Here is a 12,772-nt window from a genome sequence, read left to right as displayed (position 1 = left end):
AATTGCTCTAGTAATATAAACTGAAATCTTTAAAATGAAGTGACTGCTTGAGCAAGTTAAGTTACAACTGGGATCTGACCAGCAAAATCTTGGTAGATGTTACTGGAAACATTTCCACCCTGGAGTGTTTTAGATGTTCCTGGAAACATTTCCACACTGGAGTGTTTTAGATGTTCCTGGAAACATTTCCACACTGGAGTGTTTTAGATGTTCCTGGAAACATTTCCACACGGGAATGCTTTAGATCTTCCTGCAAACATTTCCACACAGGAATGTTTTAGATGTTCCTGGAAACATTTCCACACTGGAATGTTTTAGATGTTACATAAGAACATAAGAACATAAGAAAGGAGGAACACTGCAGCAGGCCTGTTGGCCCATACTAGGCAGGTCCTTTACAATTCATCCCACTAACAAACATTTGACCAACCCAACTATCAATGCCACCCAAGAAACAAGCTCCGATGTGCAAGTCCCTCTCAAATCCAACCCCTCCCACTCATGTACTTATCCAACCTAAATTTGAAACTACCCAAAGTCCTAGCCTCAATAACCCAACTAGGTAGACTGTTCCACTCATCAACTACCCTATTTCCAAACCAATACTTTCCTATGTCCTCTCTAAATCTAAACTTATCTAATTTAAATCCATTACTGCGGGTTCTCTCTTGGAGAGATATCCTCAAGACCTTGTTAATATCCCCTTTATTAATACCTATCTTCCACTTATACACTTCGATCAGGTCTCCCCTCATTCTTCGTCTAACAAGTGAATATAACTTAAGAGTCTTCAATCTTTCTTCATAAGGAAGATTTCTAATGCTATGTATTAATTTAGTCATCCTACGCTGAATGTTTTCTAACGAATTTATGTCCATTCTGTAGTATGGAGACCAGAATTGAGCTGCATAATCTAGGTGAGGCCTTACTAATGATGTATAAAGCTGCAGTATGACCTCTGGACTTCTGTTGCTTACACTTCTTGATATAAATCCCAGTAATTTATTTGCCTTATTATGTACGCTTAGGCATTGCTGTCTTGGTTTAAGGTTGCTGCTAACCATAACCCCCAAGTCCTTTTCTTAATCTGTATGGCTAAGTTCTACATTATTTAACTTATAAGTGCTAGGGTTATGGACACTCCCGAACTTCAGAACCTTGCATTTATCTACATTGAACTGCATCTACCACTTTTCTGACCAAGAGTAGAGTTTGTCTAAATCCTCCTGAAGTTCCCTAACATCTACGTTTGAATCAATTATCCTACCTATCTTCGTGTCATCGGCGAATTTGCTCATATCACTAGCAATTCCTTCATCAAGATCATTGATATATATTATAAACAACAACGGGCCCAAGACTGATCCCTGTGGAACGCCACTTGTTACTGATCCCCACCCGGATTTAACGGAAATATAAACACAAATGCAGTATAATGTGATCCTTTATTGACAACGTTTCACCCACACAGTGGGCTTTCTTAAGTCACACACGGATCTACCTGGGGTTGGAAGGTACGAGAGTATTTATAGTCAGAATGTTGAGGTCAGGTGAAGAATGCTGCATCTGATGATCCACCGGGTGGGGTTATAGAGTCTTTGGTAGCTTGGCAGGGGTATTGGACAAGTTGTAGACCTTCTGCAGTGTTCTATGTTGTGATGAATGGTTTGAAAAAACGACAAGTTGAAGATTGAGACACTTATGCAGCATATGGGAATCTTTATTCAGGAAACGTTTCGCCACACAGTGGCTTCATCAGTCCAATACAAAGAGGAAGGCGTAAGGAGAGGAGGAGAATGAGGTAATCAGTCCCCCAGTCATTAATGAGTGTTGCAGTCATTAATGACTGCAACAAATTATATGTGGGCGAAACATCAAGAGACCTCCAAACACACATTTCAGAACACCAATATGCAAGCAGGACTGACGATACAAGGAATGCCTGTGTACAGCATCGCAATTCACACAACCATTTAATTAACTACAGAAACTCAAGACTTATAGCCACAGAAGACAACACTCAATACAGAAGAATCCTGGAATCATCGCTTATCTCTATAACCAACAATTTCAACCAGAACAATGGCTTCTATAACATAGCTGAACCACTCGCCAAGAAACTTCTTCATCGCTATCCCACATAAGAACATAGAACACTGCAGAAGGTCTACAACTTGTCCAATACCCCTGCCAAGCTACCCAAGACTCTATAACCCCACCCGGTGGATCATCAGATGCAGCATTCTTCACCTGACCTCAACATTCTGACTATAAATACTCTCGTACCTTCCAACCCCAGGTAGATCCGTGTGTGACTTGAGAAAGCCCACTGTGTGGGTGAAACGTTGTCAATAAAGGATCACATTATACTGCATTTGTGTTTATATTTCCATTGTGTCGGTATTTTATACCATTTATTACCACCCGGATTTAACCCCATTTATGGACACTCTCTGCTTCCTGTCTGTGAGCCATGACTCGATACACGAGAGCACCCTTCCCCCAATGCAATGAGCTGCTACTTTCTTCAACAGTCTTTGGTGTGGAACTCTATCAAATGCCTTACTAAAATCTAAGTAAACAATATCAAATTCTTTATCGTGGTCAACAGCCTCAAAAGCTTTACTGAAGAAAGTTAATAAATTAGTTAGACAAGACCGGCCTCTTGTGAATCCATGCTGAGTATCATTAATCAAGCTATGCTTATCGAGATGGCTTCTTATAACCTCAGCTATAATTGACTCTAGCAACTTGCCTACAATTGAGGTCAGGCTTATTGGGCGGTAATTTGACGGTAACGACTTGTCCCCTGTTTTAAAAATAGGAATTACATTAGCCATCTTCCACATATCAGACACTACACCTGTATGAAGAGATAAATTAAAAATATTAGTTAATGGTTCACAGACTTCCATTTTGCATTCCTTTAGAACCCTTGAAAAAACCTCATCAGGACCCGGTGACTTATTTTGCTTCAGTCGGTCTATCTGCTTCACAACCATTTCACTAGTGACTGTGATGTTACATAATTTATCTTCTTCTGATCAACTATAAAAATTAATTACCGGAATATTATTAGTGTCTTCCTGTGTAAAAACCGAGAGAAAATAATTATTTAAAATCGAGCACATTTCATTCTCTTTGTCAGTAAGATGCCCATAGTTATTTTTAAGGGGACCTATCTTATCTCTGACTTTTGTTCTATATACCTGGAAAAAACTTTTTGGGTTAGTTTTAGAATCCCTAGCAACTTTAATTTCATAGTCCCTTTTAGCTTTTCTTATCCCCTTTTTAATGTCCCTCCTAATGTCAATATACTGATTCATAAGATGACCCTCGCCTCTTTTGATACGCCTATAAATTCCTTTCTTATGCCCTAGTAGATATTTCAGCCTATTATTCATCCATTTTGGGTCATTTCTATTTGATCTAATTTCCTTATAAGGGATAAACGTTCTTTGAGCAGCATGTATTGTGTTCAGAAAACTGTCATATTGATAGCTCTCTTCGTTACCCCAGTCAACAGATGATAAGTGTTCTCTAAGCCCATCGTAATCTGCTAAGCGAAAATCTGGGACTGTTACTGAGTTATCCCTACTATCAGACTTCCATTCAATTGTAAATGTAATTGATTTGTGGTCGCTAGCACCCAGTTCCTCTGAAACTTCTAAATTATTAACAAGGGATTCATTGTTTGCCAGCACTAAGTCAAGCAGGTTATTTTCCCTTGTAGGTTCTGTCACAAACTGCTTCAAAAAACAATCCTGAACTACTTCTAAGAAATCGTATGATTATAAATTCCCAGTCAAGAAATTCCAATCAATATTACTAAAGTTAAAGTCTCCTAGAATTACTACATTATCGTGCCTTGTGGCCCTAACAATTTCCTCCCATAGTAGTCTCCCTTGGTCCCTATCTAAATTTGGGGGACGGTACATCACACCTAAAATTAATTTTTCATGCCCCTCTGAAAATTCTATCCAAACAGACTCTGTATGTGTTACTTCAGACTTAATACCTGTTTTTATGCAACAGTTCAAGCGATCTCGGACATACAATGCCACCCCACCCCCCTTCCCGATACTTCTATCTACTTGGAACAATTTAAAACCATGACTGTGACATTCTGCAGGCATGTCCCGACTTTTTGAATTAAACCACGTCTCAGTAATGGCAAATACATCTATGTTACCTGCACTAGCAACTAGTCTCAACTCGTCCATCTTATTCCTAGCACTGCGACTATTTGTGTAATAAATTTTTAATGACCCTCCACTCTCTTTACCCTTCCTGCTCCTTTCTGTTATTCCACTAAACCTATTACTGTCCTTGTCAATTAGTGCCACTGGCTTTCCAATATCCACCTCATTTTACCTATTACTAGTTCTCCTAGTACTCAAGTTACTACCATGCGACTTCACAGTTTTCCCGCCAAAACCCATACCACTAACTATTCCTAGTTTAAAGACCTAACAGCTCCCTCAACTGCGTTGGCCAGTGCTCCCACCCCACACCTAGATAAGTGAACCCCATCCCTGGCATACATGTCATTTCTGCCATAAAAGAGGTCCCAGTTGTCAATGAATGTTACCGCATTTTCCTTACAGTATTTGTCCAGCCAGCAATTGACACCAATTGCTCTGGACAACCATTCATTTCCAACTCCTCTCCTTGGCAAAATGCCACATATGACAGGTTTCCCACCCTTCCTCCTAATTATCTCTATTGCTGACCTATACCTGCTAATCAGGTCCTCACTCCTACGTCTGCCAACATTGTTGCCTCCAGCACTGAGACAGATAATAGGATTGCTCCCATTACCTCTCATGATGTCATCCAGACGGCTAACAATATCCTTCATCCCCGCCCCAGGAAAACACACTCTCTGCCTCCTACTCCTGTCCTTCAAGCAGAATGCCCTATCCATGTACCTAATCTGGCTATCCCCAACAACAACAATGTTTTTACCTTCCTTTGCGTCGTCCGTCGTGATGCTCCGAGTAGTCGACTCACATTCGCCAGGTAGCATTACACCACTTGTAGAATTCGTCAAGACGTTCTCGATGGTCTTCGTTGGGGTTTCTAGGGATGTCTCACTCACGTCTGCCAATGCTTCTTTGGTGCTCGTTGTGGCATTCCCAGTAGAACACTCACATTCGTCGGGTAGCACCGAGAATGGGTTGGAAGTTTCCACGGTAGTCTTCTGGTTTCTCGTTGTTTCTGCCTCTCCAACCGTTTTCTTGATCTTCAGCTTGGTTCCATGTTGCCCGGCCACTGACCAAGCTCCCCTCTTAACCTGGGGACTCACAACAGGAGGATTACTACGAATCCTCTTGTTCTCCTCCGTTAATCGCCGTATCTCCATCTTAGCAACTCTGAGCTCTTCTCTCAACTGCTGGTAAAGTTGCTCAAGAGAGGGCATCCTGGTTCAGATTCACAGAGAGCACACAAACAGGTTTTCACAGAGCTGAGTACACGTCACCACTGAGCTAAGTACACATCACCACTGAGCTAAGTACACGTCACCACTGATGTTCCTGCAAACATTTCCATATTGGAGTGTTTTAGATGTTCCTGGAAACATTTCCACACTGGAATGTTTTAGATGTTCCTGGAAACATTTCCACATGGGAATATTTTAGGTGTTCCTGCAAGCATTTCCACACTGGAAAGTTTTAGATCTTCCTGGAAACATTTCCACACTGGAATGTTCTAGATGTTCCTGGAAACATTTCCACACTGGAATGTTTTAGATGTTCCTGCAAACATTTCTACACAGGAATGTTTTAGATGTTCCTGGAAACATTTCCACACGGGAATATTTTAGGTGTTCCTGGAAGCATTTCCACACTGGAAAGCTTTAGATGTTCCCGGAAACATTTCCACACTGGAACGTTCTAGATGTTCCTGGAAACATTTCCACACTCGAGTGTTTTAGATGTTCCTGGAAACATTTCCACACTGGAGTGTTTTATATGTTCCTGGAAACATTTCCACACTGGAGTGTTTTAGATGTTCCTGGAAACATTTCCACACTGGAATGCTTTAGATATTCCTGCAAACATTTCCACACTGGAATGTTTTAGATGTTCCTGCAAACATTTCCATATTGGAGTGTTTTAGATGTTCCTGGAAACATTTCCACACTGGAATGTTTTAGATGTTCCTGGAAACATTTCCACACGGGAATATTTTAGGTGTTCCTGGAAGCATTTCCACACTGGAAAGTTTTAGATGTTCCTGGAAACATTTCCACACTGGAACGTTCTAGATTTTCCTGGAAACATTTCCACACTGGAATGTTTTAGATGTTCCTGCAAACATTTCCACACAGGAATGTTTTAGATGTTCCTGGAAACATTTCCACATAGGAATGTTTTAGATGTTCTTGGAAACATTTCCACACAGGAATGTTTTAGATGTTCCTGGAAACATTTCCACACTGGAATGTTTTAGATGTTCCTGGAAACATTTCCACACTGGAATCCTTTAGTTAGTTAAGAATGATACGTACAAGAACTAAGGTACAACTAGTATGACATTTTTATGGTGGCAACGTTTTGCTCTCCAGGAGCTGTGTCAAGCCTTTTTTTGGGGGGGGGACCATTCCTGCTATTTGATCTTTCTGCACAGTAGGAGATATACTTTTAAAATATTAATCACTTTTTTTTTAAATTGTATATAACTATCTGTACTGATCCTCAGGACAAAGAAGCATTCACTTCATTCATTCTTAATAATCTAGCAATTTTGTCAATAATATAGAACTGTATATACATAATTCTCTTTAGAATGACCTCTTCAATTGTACATATGCTGCCTTTCCCTCAACACATTCCTCTGGTAACATTGTAATTATGCTGCCTTACCCTCAACATATTCCTCTGGTAACATAAGAACATAAGAACATAAGAAAGGAGGAACACTGCAGCAGGCCTGTTGGCCCATACTAGGCAGGTCCTTTACAATTCATCCCACTAACAAACATTTGACCAACTCAACTTTCAATGCCACCCAAGAAACAAGCTCCGATGTGCAAGTCCCACTCAAATCCAACCCCTCCCACTCATGTACTTATCCAACCTAAATTTGAAACTACCCAAAGTCCTAGCCTCAATAACCCAACTAGGTAGACTGTTCCACTCATCAACTACCCTATTTCCAAACCAATACTTTCCTATGTCCTTTCTAAATCTAAACTTATCTAATTTAAATCCATTACTGCGGGTTCTCTCTTGGAGAGATATCCTCAAGACCTTGTTAATATCCCCTTTATTAATACCTATCTTCCACTTATACACTTCGATCAGGTCTCCCCTCATTCTTCGTCTAACAAGTGAATGTAACTTAAGAGTCTTCAATCTTTCTTCATAAGGAAGATTTCTAATGCTATGTATTAATTTAGTCATCCTACGCTGAATGTTTTCTAACGAATTTATGTCCATTCTGTAATATGGAGACCAGAATTGAGCTGCATAATCTAGGTGAGGCCTTACTAATGATGTGTAAAGCTGCAGTATGACCTCTGGACTTCTGTTGCTTACACTTCTTGATATAAATCCCAGTAATCTATTTGCCTTATTACGTACGCTTAGGCATTGCTGTCTTGGCTTAAGGTTGCTGCTTACCATAACCCCCAAGTCCTTTTCGCAATCTGTATGGCTAAGTTCTACATTATTTAACTTATAAGTGCTAGGGTTGTGGACACTCCCGAGCTTCAGAACCTTGCATTTATCTACATTGAACTGCATCTGCCACTTTTCTGACCAAGAGTAGAGTTTGTCTAAATCCTCCTGAAGTTCCCTAACATCTACGTTTGAATCAATTATCCTACCTATCTTCGTGTCATCGGCGAATTTGCTCATATCACTAGTAATTCCTTCATCAAGATCATTGATATATATTATAAACAACAACGGGCCCAAGACTGATCCCTGTGGAACGCCACTTGTTACTGATCCCCACTCGGATTTAACCCCATTTATGGACACTCTCTGCTTCCTGTCTGTGAGCCATGATTCGATCCACGAGAGCACTCTTCCCCCAATGCCATGAGCTGCTACTTTCTTCAACAGTCTTTGGTGCGGAACTCTATCAAATGCCTTACTAAAATCTAAGTAAATAATATCAAATTCTTTATCGTGGTCAACAGCCTCAAAAGCTTTACTGAAGAAAGTTAATAAATTAGTTAGACAAGACCGGCCTCTTGTGAATCCATGCTGAGTATCATTAATCAGGCTATGCTTATCGAGATGGCTTCTTATAATTTGAGCTATAATTGACTCTAGTAATTTGCCTACAATTGAGGTCAGGCTTATTGGGCGGTAATTTGACGGTAACGACTTGTCCCCTGTTTTAAAAATAGGAATTACATTAGCCATCTTCCACATATCAGACACTACACCTGTTTGAAGAGATAAATTAAAAATATTAGTTAATGGTTCACAGACTTCCATTTTGCATTCCTTTAGAACCCTTGAAAAAACCTCATCAGGACCCGGTGACTTATTTTGCTTCAGTTGGTCTATCTGCTTCACAACCATTTCACTAGTGACTGTGATGTTACATAATTTATCTTCTTCTGGCCCACTATAAAAATTAATTACTGGAATATTATTAGTGTCTTCCTGTGTAAAAACCGAGAGAAAATAATTATTTAAAATCGAGCACATTTCATTCTCTTTGTCAGTAAGATGCCCATAGTTATTTTTAAGGGGACCTATCTTATCTCTGACTTTTGTTCTATATACCTGGAAAAAACTTTTTGGGTTAGTTTTAGAATCCCTAGCAACTTTAATTTCATAGTCCCTTTTAGCTTTTCTTATCCCCTTTTTAATGTCCCTCTTAATGTCAATATACTGATTCATAAGATGACCCTCGCCTCTTTTGATACGCCTATAAATTCCTTTCTTATGCCCTAGTAGATATTTCAGCCTATTATTCATCCATTTTGGGTCATTTCTATTTGATCTAATTTCTTTATAAGGGATAAATGTTCTTTGAGCAGCATGTATTGTGTTCAGAAAACTGTCATATTGATAGCTCTCTTCGTTACCCCAGTCAACAGATGATAAGTGTTCTCTAAGCCCATCGTAATCTGCTAAGCGAAAATCTGGGACTGTTACTGAGTTATCCCTACTATCATACTTCCATTCAATTCTAAATGTAATTGATTTGTGGTCGCTAGCACCCAGTTCCTCTGAAACTTCTAAATTATTAACAAGGGATTCATTGTTTGCCAGAACTAAGTCAAGCAGGTTATTACCCCTTGTAGGTTCTGTCACAAACTGCTTCAAAAAACAATCCTGAACTACTTCTAAGAAGTCGTATGATTCTAAATTCCCAGTCAAGAAATTCCAATCAATATGACTAAAGTTAAAGTCTCCTAGAATTACTACATTATCGTGCCTTGTGGCCCTAACAATTTCCTCCCATAGTAGTCTCCCATGGTCCCTATCTAAATTTGGGGGACGGTATATCACACCTAAAGTTAATTTTTCATGCCCCTCTGAAAATTCTATCCAAACAGACTCTGTATGTGTTACTTCAGACTTAATACCCGTTTTTATGCAACAGTTCAAGCGATCTCGGACATACAATGCCACCCCACCCCCCTTCCCGATACTTCTATCTACTTGGAACAATTTGAAACCCTGAATGTGACATTCTGCAGGCATGTCCCGACTTTTTGAATTAAACCACGTCTCAGTAATGGCAAATACATCTATGTTACCTGCACTAGCAACTAGTCTCAACTCGTCCATCTTATTCCTAGCACTGCGACTATTTGTGTAATATATACTTAAGGACCCTCCTTTCTCTTTATCATTCCTGCTCCTTTCTGTTATTCCACTAAACCTATTACTGTCCTTGTCAATTTGTGCCACTGGCTTTCCAATATCCACCTCATTTTGCCTATTACTAGTTCTCCTAGTACTCATGTTACTACCCTGAGACTTCACAGTTTTCCTGCAAAAACCCATACCACTAACTATTCCTAGTTTAAAGACCTAACAGCTCCCTCCACTGCGTTGGCCAGTGCTCCCACCCCACACCTAGATAAGTGAACCCCATCCCTGGCATACATGTCATTTCTGCCATAGAAGAGGTCCCAGTTGTCAATGAATGTTACCACATTTTCCTTACAGTATTTGTCCAGCCAGCAATTGACACCAATTGCTCTGGACAACCATTCATTTCCAACTCCTCTCCTTGGCAAAATGCCACATATGACAGGTTTCCCACCCTTCCTCCTAATTATCTCTATTGCTGACCTATACCTGCTAATCAGGTCCTCACTCCTACGTCTGCCAACATCGTTGCCTCCAGCACTGAGACAGATAATAGGATTGCTCCCATTACCTCTCATGATGTCATCCAGATGGCTAACAATATCCTTCATCCCAGCCCCAGGAAAACACACTCTCTGCCTCCTACTCCTGTCCTTCAAGCAGAATGCCCTATCCATGTACCTAATCTGGCTATCCCTAACAACAACAATGTTTTTACCTTCCTTGGCGTCGTCCGTCGTGAAGCTCCGAGTAGTCGACTCACATTCGCCAGGTAGCATTACACCACTTGTAGAATTCGTCAAGACGTTCTCGATGGTCTTCGTTGGGGTTTCTAGGGATGTCTCATTCACGTCAGCCAATGCTTCTTTGGTGCTCGTTGTGGCATTCCCAGTAGAACACTCACATTCGTCGGGTAGCACCGAGAATGGGTTGGAAGTTTCCACGGTAGTCTTCTGGTTTCTCGTTGTTTCTGCCTCTCCAACCGTTTTCTTGATCTTCAGCTTGGTTCCATGTTGCCCGGCCACTGACCAAGCTCCCCTCTTAACCTGGGGACTCACAACAGGAGGATTACTACGAATCCTCTTGTTCTCCTCCGTTAATCGCCGTATCTCCATCTTAGCAACTCTGAGCTCTTCTCTCAGCTGCTGGTAAAGTTGCTCAAGAGAGGGCATCCTGGTTCAGATTCACAGAGAGCACACAAACAGGTCTCCACAGAGCTAAGTACACGTCACCACTGAGTGTAATAAATATTTAATGACCCTCCTCTCTCTTTACCCTTCCTGCTCCTTTCTGTTATTCCACTGGTAATTATGCTGCCTTTCCCTCAATACATTCCTCTTGTAACACTGCAATTATGCTGCCTTTCCCTCAATACATTCCTCTGGTAACATTGTAATTATGCTGCCTTTCCCTCAATACATTCCTCTTGTAACACTGCAATTATGCTGCCTTTCCCTCAATACATTCCTCTGGTAACATTGTAATTATGCTGCCTTTCCCTCAATACATTCCTCTTGTAACACTGCAATTATGCTGCCTTTCCCTCAATACATTCCTCTGGTAACATTGTAATTATGCTGCCTTTCCCTCAATACATTCCTCTGGTAACATTTTATTTATAAGAACATAAGAACATAAGAACATAAGAAAGGAGGAACACTGCAGGAGGCCTGTTGGCCCATACTAGGCAGGTCCTTTACAATTCATCCCACTAACAAAATATTTGTGCAACCCAATTTTCAATGCTACCCAAGAAATAAGCTCTGATGTGAAAGTCCCACTCAAATCCTACCCCTACCACTCATGTACTTATCCAACCTAAATTTGAAACCACCCAAAGTCCTAGCCTCAATAACCCAACTAGGTAGACTGTTCCACTCATCAACTACCCAATTTCCAAACCAATGCTTTCCTATGTCCTTTCTAAATCTAAACTTATCTAATTTAAATCCATTACTGCGGGTTCACTCTTGGAGAGACATTCTCAAGACCTTATTAATATCCCCTTTATTAATACCTATCTTCCAGTTATACACTTCGATCAGGTCTCCCCTCATTCTTCGTCTAACAAGTGAATGTACCTTAAGTCTTCAATCTTTCTTCATATGGAAGATTTCTAATGCTATGTATTAATTTAGTCATCCTACGCTGAATGTTTTCTAACGAATTTATGTCCATTCTGTAATATGGAGACCAGAATTGAGCTGCATAATCTAAGTGAGGCCTTACTAATGATGTATAAAGCTGCAGTATGATCTCTGGACTTCTGTTGCTTACGCTTCTTGATATAAATCCCAGTAATCTATTTGCCTTATTACGTACGCTTAGGCACTGCTGTCTTGGCTTAAGGTTGCTGCTTACCATAACCCCAAAGTCCTTTTCGCAATCTGTATGGTTAAATTCTACATTATTTAACTTATAAGTGCTAGGGTTATGGGGACTCCCAAGCTTCAGAACCTTGCATTTATCTATATTGAACTGCATCTGCCACCTTTCTGACCAAGAATAGTTTGTCTAAATCCTCCTGAAGTTCCCTAACATCTACGTTTGAATCAATTATCCTACCTATCGTTGTGTCATCGGCGAATTTGCTCATATCACTAGCAATTCCTTCATCAAGATCATTGATATATATTATAAACAACAATGGGCCCAAGACTGATCCCTGTGGAATGCCACTTGTTACTGATCCCCACTCGTATTTAACTCCATTTATGGACACTCTCTGCTTCCTGTCAGTGAGCCATGACTCGATCCACGAGAGCACTTTTCCCCCAATGCCATGAGCTGCCACTTTCTTTAACAGTCTATGGTGCGGAACTCTATCAAAAGCCTTACTAAAATCTAAGTAAATAATATCAAATTCTTTATTGTGGTCAACAGCCTCAAAAGCTTTACTGAAGAAAGTTAATAAATTAGTTAAGACAAGACCGGCCTCTTGTGAATCCATGCTGAGTATCATTAATCAAGCTATGCTTATC

General features: G+C 40.3%; 2 protein-coding genes across 4 annotated transcripts in view; one reads left to right on the top strand and one right to left on the bottom strand.

Moving 5' to 3' along the window:
* Positions 1–12,772, bottom strand: part of LOC138850954 (tyrosine-protein phosphatase Lar-like) — a 654,087-nt gene that overhangs the window by 342,986 nt on the left and 298,329 nt on the right. The window lies entirely within an intron of this gene.
* The window catches only part of LOC128704839 (neural cell adhesion molecule L1-like), a 66,633-nt gene that overhangs the window by 18,374 nt on the left and 35,487 nt on the right, over positions 1–12,772 (top strand). The window lies entirely within an intron of this gene.

Source organism: Cherax quadricarinatus, chromosome 91, assembly GCF_038502225.1.
Source record: "Cherax quadricarinatus isolate ZL_2023a chromosome 91, ASM3850222v1, whole genome shotgun sequence".
NCBI classification, from domain to species: domain Eukaryota; kingdom Metazoa; phylum Arthropoda; class Malacostraca; order Decapoda; family Parastacidae; genus Cherax; species Cherax quadricarinatus.
The sequence above is the reverse complement of the archived record's forward strand: the minus strand, read 5'-3'. Positions and strand labels throughout refer to the sequence as shown.